Below are 17,456 nucleotides of genomic sequence, written 5' to 3' on the forward strand. Positions count from 1 at the left end.
ATCCTCTCTTATTACCATTAGATGCCTTGATATGTGTGTTAAGTGATTTCAGAGATTACACGCCTCAGCTGAAGAGGTGGTAGAAGTAGAGGATGCTGAAGAGGAAGAGGCAATACAAGACATGGGTGAAGAAGTAGAGGCTCAACCACAGAAAGAAGCTGTAACACCCAAACTACCAAAGCTCACGCTTCCGGTTGCGCGACTCTGATAGCTCGGATATTACGACGACACTTATACTAACTAATACTAAAATATGAGCCTGTTTAAAACTTTGAACCGCAATACCGCTTCCAAAAATACTTTCGTTCGATGACGTACATCCATAAATACCATACAACTTACAACAACTCATAAAGAGTACATCCATATACATACATAAATATATATAAATAATATTACAAGCAATAATCAATACAATTCCTATCCCTCTTACAAATTATACCAAGATAAAGGCGAGGGTACAATAAACAATAACTAAAGCAATACAGAACATCTCAATAACAAAAAAATAAGCTCTTCGTAACTTCTACGCCCATATCCTGAAAGGGGAAAAATGTAGGGGGTGAGAACATCATCCTCGAAAGGGTTCTCAGTAGAGGGTTTTTGGGAATTACTGTAATAGGATACATGAAGATAAACCGTACCAGTGATTAATAACCGTCTTATGCCTCTTTTCAAAAACAACGATTTATAAATAAAAAGAAATATGAAATCCTTTTCTGAAAGAGGAACAGTTCAATTCTCAAAAAAACTCAAGAGCCTTTCAAAACGGTTTATCTGTGCTGAACCAAAATAGCCTTTCATATCTTTCCAAACCAGAACACAACCAAAACCAACCATCGGTCCATCTCATTTCAACCTCGGCCCTAGGCCCAAACAATCCAACCATCAACCAATCACCACAATCCAACAGAGTCCCAGTAGCAAACACAAATAGGAAGATGCAAACACAAACAAACAGTTATTGTAAGTAGAACAATTAGCAATTAATCACATAGGCAAACCGAGTACAATATGCACACCCAAACAATGTCACATAGATGCATATGATGCATGCCTGTCCCTAGTGGCTGATGATATCATCTGTCGGTTATATAGCCAACCCGACACGTCCTGGTAGCTAACCATGGACAGAAACACCCATCGCGGAGTAAGTAGGTTTGAGCTACAACCCCCTTGCTACTGCCCGCTCAACCCAGAGCCAGTGGAATAACCACTACTGCGGCTACTACCCAGGCGGGTGTTTAAAAGCTCAACCTGGAGCGAGTGGAATCACCACTACTACCGCTACTACCCAGGCGTCACAATCTCTGACCTGGAGCAAGTGGGACGAACCACAACCCTTGCTACTACCCAGGTATATCAAGCATATATTCATTCAGTCCCAGCCATGGATCAACATCCATCTCAGCCATCCAGCTTAAATTCATAATTCATAATCAGCCATACGGCCCATAACTCATTCGGCAATTCGCCATAAATCAATATTATACACAGCCATTCCAGCTCATAACAAAATGGCACCTCCACCATTCAACATCATCAATTTCATAAAACCGGCATTTAAGCCACAAATCACTTTTTCTCAAATCGTTTCACTTTGAAATCAAGTTTCAACTCTTTTCAGCCTTGGCTTTAGAAATCTCGTTTCTCAAATCATCTCAGGCTCATAAGCCAAATTTACTCAATCAAAACCAAATCAATTAAAGCAACCCAGGCTGAATTTCAGGAGTATTCTATCTTTCACATCATCAAAATAATTGACTCAATTCAAACCAATCCTCAACGGATTAAACTCATATTTCAAATCTTTAGATAATCAACTTCAGACATTACATTTCACAAAGCCGCACAACAATTCAGCCAAACCAACATCCATAGTCATTCGAGTCAATCAAATAATACACAAGGCAGATACAATCACCAATTACATAATATCTCGCACCAATATCCATATGTAATAATTCCAATACACAAAACATAGTTTTTGGAAAGTGCCCCTACCTCAAAACGCAAATTTCATAACTCAAACGCGTCACAGAGTCCTTTTCGCCTCGACCCGAAATCAACAATCAAAATCCCAGCTACCAACACCTCAGCTCCAAACTGTTTTCTCAGCAACCACAACGACTCTAATCGCAATATATAATAACCGAGATTAACTCTCATAACAAAAAATGCTACAACTCCTCAACGTATAATAGAGCAGTAACTAGAGGGCTTTCAGATCGAAACGCTTACCGAACCGAAGGAACGGCTGAACCGAAATAGCGGCGGTCTTCGAACCGGTTTGGCGGCAGCCCCAGAAGCCATCCTAGGCGGCAACGGTGATCAGACTCTGGCGACTGAAATCAATATACAATGATTGTAATATTTCCGAAAACTCAGGAGAAACGAAACCCAATACTTAAAATCTTACCGGCAGGATTCTCCGGTGACGGCAGAAACAGCCAGAGGCTCCGACGGTGGTCCCAGAAGTCACGGAACCACTCCCGGCTGCCAGGAACACAGAGGCGCAGCTCCCTTCTCCAGCGGCGACACCTGCGGCGGCCTGAACCCCTTTTTGCCAGCGGCGGTTTGGGCTTACCATCATTAGCAGCAGCGAGCTCAGATGGTGGCAGCGGCGTCCTGATCAGATTCCAAAACCCAGGAGCAGAGGCAGAAAGGCATCTCCTTTCTTTGATTTGCACGGCACTGCTCTTCTCTATACCCAGCGGCAGAGGACCTCGGCGGCAGAGAGGGAGGCAGTCACAGTGGCTCCTCGACGGCACCAGGGAGCACGATGCTGACAGCAGCGCTCGCGACGGGCTTCACGGCGAGGAGCGACCGCAGCAACTCAAGCCCCACGAAGACGACAGCAGCGGTGGCAGTTCTCGACGACCCATCATCTGCGGCGGCGCTGGGCAGAGACGGCGACGACGCAACTGGCGGTGACGAGCTTGGACGACGACGGTAGCACGGACAGTAGAGGCGGCGCGATGAGGCTGGACCCTTCCTCCCCCTGCGCGCGCGTTCTCTCCTCCATCCCGTGGCAATGGGTCGCGGCTTCCTTTCCTACAACGGCAACACGACGGCGCGGCGGCAGTGATGCCCGCCGGCGACGTCATTCCTTTTCTCCTCTCCTCTTCCCTGCTTTTCCCCTTCCCCTTCGTTTATTTTCTTTCTTTCTTTGATTCATTCTTTTAGGAACACGGGAACACAGAGAAAACTCAGCGTGTGTTGCCGCTGCTGAGAGCAAGGAAAGGTTGGGGGTGTGGCTAAAGGGAACCGGGTCATGGGTTAGGATTTCATTTTCAAAAATTAGGATTAGGGGTATGTCTGTAATTTCACCCAAAACTAGGTATAATGTAGTAATTAGAAATAAATTCTAATCTAACAATAATAGTGTATAAAAATACTATTTGCTCATCAGTTTCACAATTTATTTTCAATAAAATGCCCAAATCCAACAATTTGAAATAATATAATTAACTTCTCTATTTTTTTTTCCAAAACAGTAGCATTAATATTTAAAATGTTACTTATCTAATCCAAATCATATAAAAATTCTTATTATTTCACAACTACCAACTTTATAATTTGAATATAGAAAATAATCCAATAATTATAAAATTGGATAATAAATCATAACTTGTCTCAAATTCAATAAATCACAACTTGCCTTAATTATCTTTAATAAAATGATTTCCGAAATTAAGGCTATAAATAACTATATGATTTGAGACTTGATCATAATAAGACTTTTCAAAAGTTCTGGGTCTTACATCCTACCCACCTTATAAAAATTTTCGTCCTCGAAAATTGATACAAAACGAAAGAAATTTCATAACAGTTCATTCTTGAACATATTTAAGGAAGTAGCAAGAATATCTCATCATATAAACATATATACGATTTTCAAATACTTTGATTGTCATATGCATAAGGATGCAAAGGTAGAAGTGTGAGTGCAAAGCAAACGCTACAAGGTAGGCTCAATGCAAAAGGTGACATGGGTCAAACATATGATGGTAAGGTAAGGCATTGAAGGTTATAAAATAGGATGAGGTTACAACGACGTGCTTAACATCCGCACACTAATCTCATATCAACCTCAAGGTTTTAACTTTCCAACTCCATCAAGCACTTTACAATCTCCATATTCAATCACAAGCCTGACAACCGCAAACCCGTTCGCAAGAAACAAGACACCACAACTCATAATGTTGTACACCTACCGCTTCAACTTCCATATACACATATCACGTCTTAAAGAACTAACACATCGCGTTACGTATACGTCTACAAGTCGCACGTGATATCAAAACAATTCTCGAGTCTACTCAGAAGGATACAAGATTTAGAAAGGAGAGTCAAATGTCAAAGATAGCAATAATAGATTTGAGAGAATATATCCAATCCCAGATAACCAAGGATACTCAAGCAATGAAGTTTGCTAGACACAATTCAATTGACAACTTCAAAGATAACCCTTGGATCAAAGAAATTCAATAGGACCAATAAGCAGAAAAATCAGCGCATTAGTTTGAAACAATTTCAAGCTGAGTCGAAGAAGTATGAGACTTACAAAAAAGAATATCTCAAACCCAAGACAAAACTCAAAGAACTTAAGAGCATGATTAAAATTATTTCCAAATACATTGTTTATAAGAGAATCAAAAACTTGCAAAAAATCACTTCGTAATTTAGAAGAAAGCTCAATAGCAAACATTCCTCAAGAGGGCAACAAAAGCAATAACGTGGCTTTGCTCTAATTCAACTTCATGTTGAAGTAGATTATGCAGAGTTTTAAAAACAAGATGCTCCCAAGTTTGGCTAAAGGCTAAAATATTCCCTCAAATATTTCAAAAAGATAATTAGGTGCACAACTTAACCAAAAGCAATCATAAAACTCGGAAGAGAAATCAAATGCTTGTTCAAAAATCTCCAAAGTCCATATTCAAACAAGCGTGTATAAAATCTTAGCGAGGTCGAAAGAGAAAGTTAAGCTCTATTTAGGAAAGAAAATCCAAGGTAAAAGTTTGCTATAAATTGGTAAAGGAATTAAGTGTTGCATTACAAACAAACCGGTTTTCAATAAATAAGGAAGCTTTTAAAACCTCATTTGAAATAGCGCATGCCGACTTTAAAACAATTTTGCCAAAAATTGAACAATGGTCTCAATTATAACCAAGCAAATGAAAAATAAGTTCAATTTAGAACTTATTCAAAGAGAATTCAATCTGCTTTATAAAATTCAAAACAAGTCTCCAAAAGTATACTTGAAATCACCATCTCACAATAATATTCAAGAAAATTAGGATGTACTTGAAAAGGAGTCAAGCCATACAAGAAAAGATCTTAAATCAAAGTAGTTTAAACAAGATCCACTAGGCACGCGACATCAAACAAGCTTTCAATTGATCCAAAAGAAAAAGTCATAGGAAAAGACAACTCAATCATTAGTAATTTCTCAAGGATAAATCTTTGACTAAAAACTCTTGTAGGGATAATGAGAGATTAAACGATGCACTATTTTGAAACGAATCAAACTCGCTCACATAAAAATGGGATTCACAAGAGAGGACAAACCAAGATCAATGGTAATGTTCACAAGATGTAAAAGATTAGTTAAAAACAAGGTCAAGCATGACATTCATGGAGATGGAAGGCTTAAAAGAGACTCTAGTCCGCTCATAAGAAGAAAGCCATGAGCCCAACATTTTTAAAAGAATCACAATAGCATCAACAATGTAGTATGATGAACCGAACTCAAGTTAAAAATAATTTAGGTAAAGTTTATCAACAAAAATCAACTGAAATAAAAGCGAAGAATCACTTTTTTCCCAGAATTTCAAAAAATGCCCAAATGCATAATCAGATAAAGGCGTGCATTGGAACTGTAGTAAAATTACTAGAAAGTCATTTTGTATTTAAAGTAAATGCAGTTTCGCAAACCAGTAAAAGCACGGGCAAGGTATGAGAAATAAATAGTTGTTAAACTGTGTAAGAAATCTTCAAAGTTTCACATATAGATAAGTATATATCTATTCAACAGCAATTTCCATAAAAATCTCAAAATCAGCTGTAATTGCTGTCAATTAAGAGAAAGATTGAATCAACAATTTCTCTAAGAATGTACTCGGAACAAGGACTTAAAGAGTACAGCACATCAAGACAGTCCAAAAGTATATCAAAGAATACGTGAATCAAGAAGAACTCAAACAGAGAAAGATAGATTTAACAAGGACTGCAATCAAGCATGTGCAATTAAGATCAAACAAGAATGCATATGAATAGAGGAATATAGTTGAAAAATCAAACTACTCCTCAAAAGGATCGGCAATCAAGAACTTCAAGTTAGGACATGAAAGAACAGGTCGACTCGAATGAAATTCAAGACACACAACTGAATAGCCTCGAGAAATAGTTTCTAGCGTTCTCAAAAGCCGCGATTCGCTTTACTCAAAACTCGTCTATCATCTATGATAACCCATTAGCGCTTTCATATACAAAATTCACTAGTATTAAGCCGGCCAAACTTAATACCAAGAATTTTGCAATGCAAGACTAACAGCGTTAATCAATAGACCGTCATGTGCATGAAGCTCTAATTCTCGTCAGTCGATAAGACCTAATACATGACAAACGCTCAGAGTATGCAATTGAAGCATAGTCGGTCTATTCCTCAGGCTCTACAGGAAGGACTGCTCTGATACCATAATGTAACACCCAAACTACCAAAGCTCATGCTTCCGGCTGCGCGACTCTGATAGCTCGGATATTACGACGACACTTATACTAACTAATACTAAAATATGAGCCTATTTAAAACTTTGAACCGCAATACCGCTCCCAAAAATACTTTCGTTCGATGACGTACATCCATAAATACCATACAACTTACAACAACTTATAAAGAGTACATCCATATACATACATAAATATATATAAATAATATTACAAGCAATAATCAATACAATTCATATCCCTCTTACAGAATATACTAAGATAAAGGCGAGGGTACAATAAACAATAACTAAAGAAATACAGAACATCTCAACAACAAATAAATAAGCTCTTCGTAACTTCTGCGCCCATATCCTGAAAGGGAAAAATGTAGGGGGTGAGAACATCATCCTCGAAAGGGTTCTCAGTAGAGGGTTTTTGGGAATTACTGTAATAGGATACATGAAGATAAACCGTACCAGTGATTAATAACCGTCTTATGCCTCTTTTCAAAAACAACGGTTTACAAATAAAAGGAAATCTGAAATCAAAAGTCTAGATTCCTTTGAAATCACGAAAAGCTCCTTTTTATATTGAAATCAATATTAGAGCATCATTCTTTCCTTCAGTGATTCAAACGGTAAAAACAGTTCATTTCTAAATAAGTCAAACTCAAGGCATAAAGTTCGCTAAATAAATTAAGGTTGAAAATATAAATATTCTCTTAATAAATCAAATAATACAACTTCTCAAATCCAATCCTTTTTAAATAACTTTTTAAACAAGACTAGGATTTTGTAGAAATTTTTACAGCACCTCCCCTAAAACTTGGACTTTTGTCACCCGGTTCGGGTCCCAACTAAACCGTTTCTCATTCCTTTTCAACAGCTCAAGACTAGAAATCTCATTTATCAAAACCAAATCAATTAAAGCAACCCAGGCTGAATTTCAGGAGTATTCTATCTTTCACATCATCAAAATAATTGACTCAATTCAAACCAATCCTCAACGAATTAAAATCATATTTCAAATCTTTAGATAATCAACTTCAGACATTACATTTCACAAAGTCGCACAACAATTCAGCCAAACCAACATCCATAGTCATTCGAGTCAATCAAATAATACACAAGGCATATACAATCACCAATTACATAATATCTCGCACCAGTATCCATATGTGATAATTCCAATACACAAAACATAGTTTTTGGAAAGCGCCCCTACCTCAAAACGCAAATTCCATAACTCAAACGCGTCACAGAGTCCTTTCCGCCTCGACCCGAAATCAATAATCAAAATCCCGGCTACCAACACCTCAGCTCCAAACCGTTTTCTCAGCAACCACAACGACTCTAATCGCAATATATAATAACCGAGATTAACTCTCATAACAACAAATGCTACAACTCCTCAACATATAATAGAACAGTAACTAGAGGGCTTTCAGATCGAAAGGCTTACCGAACCGAAGGAACGGCTGAACCGAAATAGCGGCGGTCTCCGAACCGGTTCGGCGGCAGCCCCAGAAGCCATCCTAGGCGGCAACGGTGATCAGACTCCAGCGACTGAAATCAATATACAGTGATTGTAACATTTTCGAAAACTCAGGAGAAACGAAACCCAATACTTAAAACATTACCGGCAGAATTCTCCGGTGACGGCAGAAACAGCCAGAGGCTCTGGCGGTGGTCCCAGAAGTCACGGAACCACTCCCGGCTGCCAGGAACACAGAGGCGCAGCTCCCTTCTCCTGCGGCGGCCTGAACCCCTTTTTGCTAGCGGCGTTTGGGCTTACCATCATCAGCAGCAGCGAGCTCAGATGGTGGCAGCGGCGTCCTGATCAGATTCCAAAACCCAGGAGTAGAGGCAGAAAGACATCTCCTTTCTTTGATTTGCACGGTGCTGCTCTTCTCTGTACTCAGCGGCGGAGGACCTTGGCAGCAGAGAGGGAGGCAGTCACAGTGGCTCCTCGACAGCACCAGGGAGCACGATGCTGACAGCAGCGCTCGCAACGGGCTTCACGGCGAGGAGCGACCGCAGCAACTCAAGCCCCACGAAGATGGCAGCAGCGGTGGCAGTTCTCGGCGACCCATCATCTGCGGCGGCGCTGGGCAGAGACGGCGACGACGCAACTGGCGGTGACGAGCTTGGATGACGATAACTTGTCTCAAATTCAATAAATCACAACTTGCCTTAATTATCTTTAATAAAATGATTTCCGAAATTAAGGCTATAAATAACTATATGATTTGAGACTTGATCATAATAAGACTTTTCAAAAGTTCTGGGTCTTACAGAAGCACCCAAGGAGGCAGACCTTGTAGAAAACACCCTCCCTATTCCATTTCCACAAATTGCAAGGAAGCCCAGGAAGCAGATGGAACTTGATCCCAAAATGGTAGAGATATTCAAAAAGGTTGAGGTAACTGTTCCCCTTTTTTATGTTATTCAGCAGGTACCTAAATATGCAAAGTTTCTAAAAGATTTATGCATACACAAAGACAAAATTAATGAATTAGAAACTATTCCTTTAGGTAGTTCTATATCTGCTTTAATGGGAGGTATACCTGAAAAGTGTAGTGATCCAGGTCCATGTATGGTTAATTGTACTATTGGTCGTGTGATATTTTCTGACTGCATGTGTGATTTGGGAGCATGCGTTAGTATAATGCCTTTGTCTATATATGATACTTTGAGGCTCCCTCCCTTAAAAAGGTCGGCAGCTCGTTTTGTGTTAGCAGATAAAAGTATTATTACAGTGGTTGGAGTTGCTGAAGATGTATTAATGAGCATTAAGGGGCTCACATTTCCCATTGACTTCTATATCCTGGAAATGCCCCCTAATGACTCAAGAAAGCCATCATCAATCCTGCTTGGAAGACCATTCCTGAAGACTTCAAAGTTCAAGCTGGATGCATTTTCCGGAACTTATTCCTTTGAAATAGATGGTAGAATAATGAAATTCAGTCTAAATGGAGCAATGAAGCACCCTCTGGATGACCATTCTATCTCCCAGTGTGACATCATAGATGAAACCGTGGCTGAAGTTCACCAGGAGGAGTTAGAAGAGAAGTACACAGGACAAGGTCCAAGTGTGGGGACACTCTTGGAGGACAATGAGGGCACTTTGCCATTATCACCAGCCCCAGATAATCCAGAGCCTGACCATGAGCAGAAATTGTAATTAAAGCCCCTCCCTCCATACCTCAAGTATGCTTACCTTGAGGACAAGCAAAAGTTTCTAGTTATTATTGCAAGGGAACTCACTTTCCAACAAGAAGAACAGCTACTCAGTGTGCTGAGGAAACACAAAAGAGCAATTGGATGGAGCTTGGCAGACATAGAAGGCATCAACCCTCAAGTTTGTGAGCACAGAATATTTTTAGAAGAGGGAGCTAGGCCTGTTCGTCAACCCCAGAGAAGACTGAATCCCACTATCTTGGAGGTTGTCAAAAAGGAAGTGACCAGACTACTTGAGGCAGATATCATCTACCCTATCTCAGACAGTGAATGGGTAAGCCCAGTACAAGTGGTGCCCAAGAAGTCTGGAGTCACTACAGTAAAGAATGAGCATAGAGAGCTCATAGCAACCAGAGTACATAACGCCTGGAGAGTCTGCATTGATTACAGGCGTCTCAACCAAGCCACTCGTAAGGATCACTACCCCCTTCCATTTATTGATCAAATGCTGGATCGCCTGTCAGGTAAATCGCATTATTGCTTTTTAGATGGTTACACAGGTTATTTCCAGATTCATATAGCTCCTGAAGATCAGTAAAAGACTACTTTTACATGTCCTTTTGGGACTCATGCTTATAAGAGAATGCCCTTTGGCTTGTGCAATGCACCAGCTACTTTCCAAACGTGCATGATGAGTCTTTTCTCTGACCTTATTGAGAACTGTATGGAGGTTTTTATGGATAATTTTAGCATTTATGGTGATTCCTTTAGCCTTTGCTTAGATAGTTTATCTAGAGTATTAGATAGATGTGTCAGTACATACCTTGTATTGAATTTTGAAAAATGTCACTTTATGGTTAAACAAGGGATTGTACTAGGACATGTTGTGTCTAATACTGGAATTTCTGTAGATCCAGTAAAGGTGGATGTTATTTCTAGTTTACCTTACCCCTCCTCTGTGAGGGAAGTCTGTTCGTTCCTTGGCCATGCAGGTTTTTACTGGAGATTCATTAAGGACTTCAATAAGGTAGCACTTCCCTTATCCAGATTACTGCAGAAAGATATTAAGTTCGAGTTCAGTGAGAATTGTAAACAAGCATTTGATAAGATAAAGACCGCCCTGACTCAAGCTCCAATTGTGAGAGGACCTGACTGGAACCAGCCATTCGAAATCATGTGCGATGCTTCCAACCATGCAGTAGGAGCAGCACTGGCTCAGCGTGAAGGTAAGGATCCTTTTGTCATTGCTTATGCGTCTAAGACTTTAGACACAGCTCAGTCTAATTACACTACTACTGAGAAAGAGCTTCTTGCTATTGTTTTTGCTCTGGATAAATTCCGAGCCTATTTACTCGGTACTAAAGTAGTAGTGTACTCAGACCCACGCAGCTCTAAAGTATTTATTAGCTAAAAAGGAGTCCAAACCAAGGCTTATACGTTGGATACTGCTACTACAAGAATTTGATTTAGAAATTAAAGATAGGAGTGGTAACCAAAATCTAGTGGCAGACCACTTGAGTCTCCTTGAGCACATTAAGGATACCTCCACTCCTATAAATGATAATTTCCCATTTGATAACCTGCAAGCAGTATCTGAAGTAGTCCCTTGGTATGCGCCTGTAGCTAATTACCTAGTTAGCCGCACCTTTCCTCCAAACTTTACTAAGCATCAACGAGACAAGCTAAAAAGCGAGTCTAAATATTATATATGGGATGACCCATATTTATGGAGATGTGGTGCTAACCAGGTAATTAGAAGGTGTGTGCCTCAATCAAAATTCCAGTCCATTTTAGAGGCCTGTCACTCATCTGAGAGTGGAGGACATTTTGGCCCTCAAAGAACAGCTAGAAAAATCTTAGATTGTGGATTTTGGTGGCCTACCCTTTTTAAAGATGCTGCTGAATTTTGTAAATCTTGTTCCCCATGCCAAAGGTTTGGTAATACATTCAACAGGGATGATATGCCTCAACAGACTATGCTTTTCTGTGAAATTTTTTATGTTTGGGGCATCGACTTCATGGGTCCATTTCCAAATTCTAATGGTTATTTTTATATATTGTTAGCTGTAGATTATGTTTCTAAATGGGTGGAAGCAATTTCTACCCGCACTGATGATGCTAACACTGTTGTTTTCTTTGTGAGAAACCACATTATTTGTCGCTTTGGATCACCACGAGCAATCGTGAGCGATCAAGGCACCCATTTTTGTAATAGGAGACTAACAGGATTACTGAAGAAGCATGCGATAATTCATAAAGTGGCAACAGCCTACCATCCCCAGATTAATGGGCAAGCCGAGGTGTCAAACAAAGAGATAAAGCGTATATTGCAGAAGATAGTCAAACCTCATAGAAGAGACTGGAGCACCAGGCTACAAGATGCACTCTGGGCATACAAAACTGCATACAAGACACCCATTGGGATGAGCCCCTTCTGCTTAGTTTATGGAAAGGCCTGTCATCTCCCAGTTGAGGTAGAGCACAAAGCCTTTTGGGCAGTAAAGGAGTACAACATTGGATTTGAGAAAGCCGGAGCTGAAAGGAAGTTGCAACTGCAAGAATTAGAAAGCCTTTGCCTAGAAGCTTATGAAAACTCAAGGCTATACAAGGAAAAGATGAAGGCTGTACATGATAAGCACATCAAGAGGAGAGAGTTCCAACCTGGGGATTTAGTCCTCCTTTACAACTCTAGACTGAGGCTTATGCCAGGCAAGTTGAGATCAAAATGGGAAGGTCTATATCGAGTAGAGAAGGCTGAGCCATACGGAGTTTTCCACCTGAGTCATCCTTCAAGATCTGAATTCATCAAAGTTAATGGACATCGTTTGAAGCTATATCATGGTGAGAAGGTGACGAAAAATAATGAGTTAGAAATCTTCCTCTTGGAAGATCCACTCACAACAGAAGACTAAACTAGTGGAGCGTCCAACTTACGGACGTTAAAGCAAAGTGCTAGGTGGGAGACAACCCACCATGGTATGATCGTTCCTTTCTTTATTCTTAGTTTTCTTTTTCAATAACTCTTCTCCTTATTAGCACCTTTAGTTTGCATCTGTATTTGCATATTTTTACTTATAAAAAAAAAAGAAGAAGAGAGGGAGAGCACACGATGCGACAGCGTTGCCGACGCGTCCGCGTCGCAGGTAGCTCAGAAAGAATAAGAAATCGAACAGTAAGTCACGCGAGAGCGTGGCTGGAGGCGTGCCTTTGGCACAAATCACCCCACGTGACCGCGTCGCTGACGCGTCCGCGTCACATGGGAAACATGCCTTCCACGCATCCGCGTCACTCACGCGGACGCGTGACCTGAAAATCGACGTAAGAAAGGGTGCATGACCGAATGTTGTGCTAGAGTGGTGTTGGACTGGTGCTGAACGCACAAGCCTTACCACACGGACGCATGGCTCAAGCGTCCGTGTCATATCCCTATAATGGCCACTCACGCGATCGCGTTGACCACGCGACCGCGTCACCCTGGAATTTGGCAATAATGAGTTTTGAACAGAGAGTTGTGCGAGCGCGAGGCTGCCCTCGCGCCAGTAGCACAAAACGTGTCACGCGTCCGCGTCGCTTGCGCCGCACAGCTTATCCTAATTTTCCAAATATCTTATCTTTCTTTTCCCCAAATCCTACTTTTTTTTCCTCCTCATTATTTTCTTCCCCTTTCTTTCTCCTTCCTTCTTTCTCACTTTTTACTTTATCTCTCTCACCACCATTATCAAGGTTTTTCTTTTCTTCTTCTCTCCTTACTTTTCTATTCTTCTTCTTAATTTATGTTTTCTTCTTCTTTTCTTTTTCTTTTTACTTGCATTATCCATATTTTCCTTTTCTTTTTTTTTTCTTTTAATTGGTGTTGGAAATTTATTAGGGTCATTATATTCCTTATGGTTTGCTTGTGGATTGTTAAGGACTTGTTTGGCAATTATATATTAATTTTTCAGGGTTACTTGCATGTTCATATTATTATTTTCATTAGCTATTTATCATGCATGCTACGTGTTTGTGAAAACGCCCGTATAGCATTGTGCACTATTTTTGGATTTCTTTAATCTACCACTCTATATGTCTGCTTTTCACAAAACCCTTTTTATATTTTATTATTTAAATATAATTGTCATTACAAGTAAATTATCAGTTTGAAAGGCTTGGTAATCTAACTTGGACATTGAATGCTTGATCGATGCTACTCATGCCTTTGCCTGCATGCCAATAAACACCTAGCATTTAATTGTCCCCATATGCACTTGCTATATTTCCATTGATGATTTTTCACATGTAGTCATGACCATGTGTTAATATCATTCATCTTTTAATGTGCATTGATTACTGATGTGTGGAAAACGATCCAACACAAAACTCACCGGCAAGTGTACCGGGTCGCATCAAGTAATAATAACTCACATGAGTGAGGTCGATCCCACATGGATTGAAGGATTGAGCAATTTTAGTTTAGTGGTTGATTTAGTCAAGCGAATCAAGTATTGGTTGAGTTGTTCGTAATTGATAGAAACTAAATTGCTTGAAATGTAAAGGGAGAAGGGGGAATTGCAGTAAATGAAAGAGCAAAGAAAGTAAAAGTGCTGAATCTTAAAGTGCAAGTAATGTAAATTGCAGAAACTTAGATTGCAAGAAATGTAAATGACTGAAAATTAAAGTGCAAGAAATGTAAATTTGCTTGAATTGTAAAAGGGATTGGGAGTTGCGATTGCAGAATTTAAACAAGAGGAAGTAAATTTCAGCAAAACAGAAGAGTAAAATGTGGATTGAAGTAAAGTAGATCTAAACAGAAAAGTAGAAATGCTTGAGAAATTAAAACAAAAAGTGACTTGTGCTTAAATTGCAGCAAATTAAAAGAAGTTGAAGATCTCAGGAGTGGAAAAGACTAGAAAACAAGTCTAGATCTCAAATCCTTCCTTGATCCAACAAGAGCAATTGCAAAAGAAGTAAAGAAAAGTAAATTGCAGAAATAAAGAGAAGATGAAGCAGTAAACAGAAATTCAAATTCAATTGTGCAGAAAAAGTAAACAAGAGATCTCAAGGTGAGATTGAAATAGAAGTTCTTCAATTCTTCACCCAAGATCAAAAGCAAGAAAAGTAAAGAGTGCTCAAGCAAGAACAAGGAAGAAGAGATATCAATTCCTCTTCCCAATTCTCTAAGATCTAAATTCAAAATAGAAGCACAAAAAGAAAATGAAAGTTCAAAAGAAAAATTCAAAGTAAAGTCTAAAGGTCCTAATTACATTAAACTAGCTCCTATTTATACACTTTCTATTCTTGGATTTTGGAATTTGGATGGGCTTTTGATTTGGTGAAGAAATGAATTAATTTAGATTTTTAGTTCAATTTTCAGCCCATGGTGCACCTCCCAGGGAAGAGTTCGGCTCTTGGCAAGAGCTTTGGCCAAGAGCTTTGGTCCCCTTCTTTGCCAAAATGTTGCGCACAGTCCTTCCCTTGTGACAAGAGAACAAAGCTCTTTGCAAGAGCTTGAAAGCTCTTGGCAAGAGCTTGAAAGCTCTTGGCAAGAGCTTTACTTGTCCTTGAGGTCCTTGGTTCAAGTCTTGGGTGAAGCACTTGTGGAGTTAATTTCCTTGGCAAATGAGTGGCACACAAGGCCTTGCTTCCTTGAGGGACTTAGTTCGAACCTTGGTGAGTGAAAACAAGCCAATTTTGGCTTGTTTTTCCTTGTGAAGTAGCGCTGGCCCCCTCCTCTTGGTCATGGGTTCAAGTCTTGAGGAGTGTATTAGTGAGCTTTTCTTCCTTGATTTTCTTTGGAGCATGCCCGAAAAAGCTCTTTGGCAAGAGCTTCAAAGTTCTTTGCCAAGAGCTTGGCTCTTGGTTCCTTCTTCATGTGTTCTTGATAAAGCTCTTGGCAAGAGCTTCAAAGCTCTTGGCAAGAGCTTGGCTTCTGATTCTTTAAAGGAAAGCTTTCCACAAGAGCTTTAAAGCTCTTGGCAAGAGCTTTGTGCCCTTGTTTCTTGACTTCACCCACGCTTTTCCTTCCTTAAGCCACGCTTCTCTTCTTTGTGCCACACTTTCTTTCTTTACTTAGATCATGCTCCTTAGGCTAGACTTTTCTTATTTTTTTTTCTTTTCTTCACCTACAAGTAATCAAAACAACCAATCAAAGTATCACAAAATTCACAAAGCTTAAAATTCATTTAAAACCAATTAATTTTAGTTTAAACTTCATGATTTTGCATCAATTAAAGGGTGGTTGATTGATTCAAAGAAACCATGCATTTTCATTCTAAATTACTTAGNTCTTTGACACAGTTCGACCACAAGCATTTACTAGGATAATAACTCTTTGAGTTCTTGTTTCTTTCTTCTTTTCTGCCTAGTAATTGATGCTCAGAGCCTTGGGCTATGTTCTCTTTGTTTTTATATCTTCTTTATTTTCTTTGTTTGCTGCTTCTTGGATCAATAAATGTTCGAAAATCTCCACAATACTTCTTTGAACTCTATGCTCTGCCTATGAGCTCCCATGCAAGTTTTCATAAGCATGCAACCTCAATGCATAATCACACAACCAGAACCACCACTTCTCCTAATATTCTGCTTGCCTCAAAATTGTTTAATTCCTCAATCCTTCTTTTCAAATAACTATCATGTGGTGCCCTTTTTTTTTTTTTTGAAATCTTGAGTGCACGCAAGTTTGAAAAGTGTAGTGTTGTGAATAATCAAGCATCTTAATTATTGAATTACAAAAAAACTATACTATGCAGATAGGCAGGGGTATTATATCACTTTCAATTATAGCAGTATCTGATATAAAATAATCACTGAACAATGCAACCTTTTGGAATTTACTTGCTGTCCTCCTCCTCATCATCATCATTGCTGGTCTTCACATTCCTCTTTCATCTCTTTGATTGATGATGCTTAATCTTTCCAAAAGTTTGTATGGTGCTCTGCAGTGATATTGAAAGTTGCTTGTTCCCCAAGCACTTAAAAAAATGGTTAGCATGCATGATTTATTTGTGGGCCTTTGAACTTACTTTGGTGTGGGAACACCAAACTTAGTACCTTGCCAATGGTTCTCATGCATCAGATTAACCATATGTGAAACTCTTTTTCTTTTTCAAAAGCAATAAAACTGAAAACTTAAGAAACAGCAGAATAGTTAACTAGTTTATCTAAATGCTTGAAGCTAGCATTATGCAGAAAGTGAGAATGCATTTTATGATGAAATTTTGGTGGAACACCAAACTTAGAATCCTTCGTTCTCCCTTACATTGTTTTGGTGTGCAACACCAAACTTAGCTTCTTGCAGTATAGACAAAACTAATTGACCCTTTTTTATTAAACTCGCTATGAAAAGATAACTACCTCACATTGGGTTGCCTCCCAACAAGCGCTCTTTTATTGTCATTAGCTTGACATCCTTCATCCTCTGATCATGGAAGCTGAGGCTTCTGTTGCCTTTGGTTTCCTCCTCTTACTGTGGGCTTTTCCTTGATGATTGTTTCTTTTCCCGTAGCCCTCTTCTCACTTGCCTCTATAATCGCTTTCCATTTCTCACACCTGGTAACATTCTCATTGTCTTTCAGGTTGTCTTCAGTGGCT

The 17,456-nt window shown here is 39.5% G+C and overlaps 1 long non-coding RNA gene across 2 annotated transcripts; it reads right to left on the reverse strand.

Annotated features, from left to right (window-relative positions):
* Positions 507-2,469, reverse strand: LOC110271811. Of its 2 annotated transcripts, none has more exons than XR_002362565.1 (3): positions 2,420-2,469; positions 2,242-2,345; positions 507-539 (listed from the first exon to the last, which is right to left on the reverse strand). It is a non-coding gene; the product is annotated as an uncharacterized LOC110271811 (long non-coding RNA). The 2 variants fall into 2 exon arrangements; XR_002362575.1 differs by lacking the exon at positions 507-539 and adding an exon at positions 2,042-2,132.

The sequence above is a fragment of the Arachis ipaensis genome, chromosome B01 (assembly GCF_000816755.2).
Source record: "Arachis ipaensis cultivar K30076 chromosome B01, Araip1.1, whole genome shotgun sequence".
Classification (NCBI taxonomy): Eukaryota; Viridiplantae; Streptophyta; class Magnoliopsida; order Fabales; family Fabaceae; genus Arachis; species Arachis ipaensis.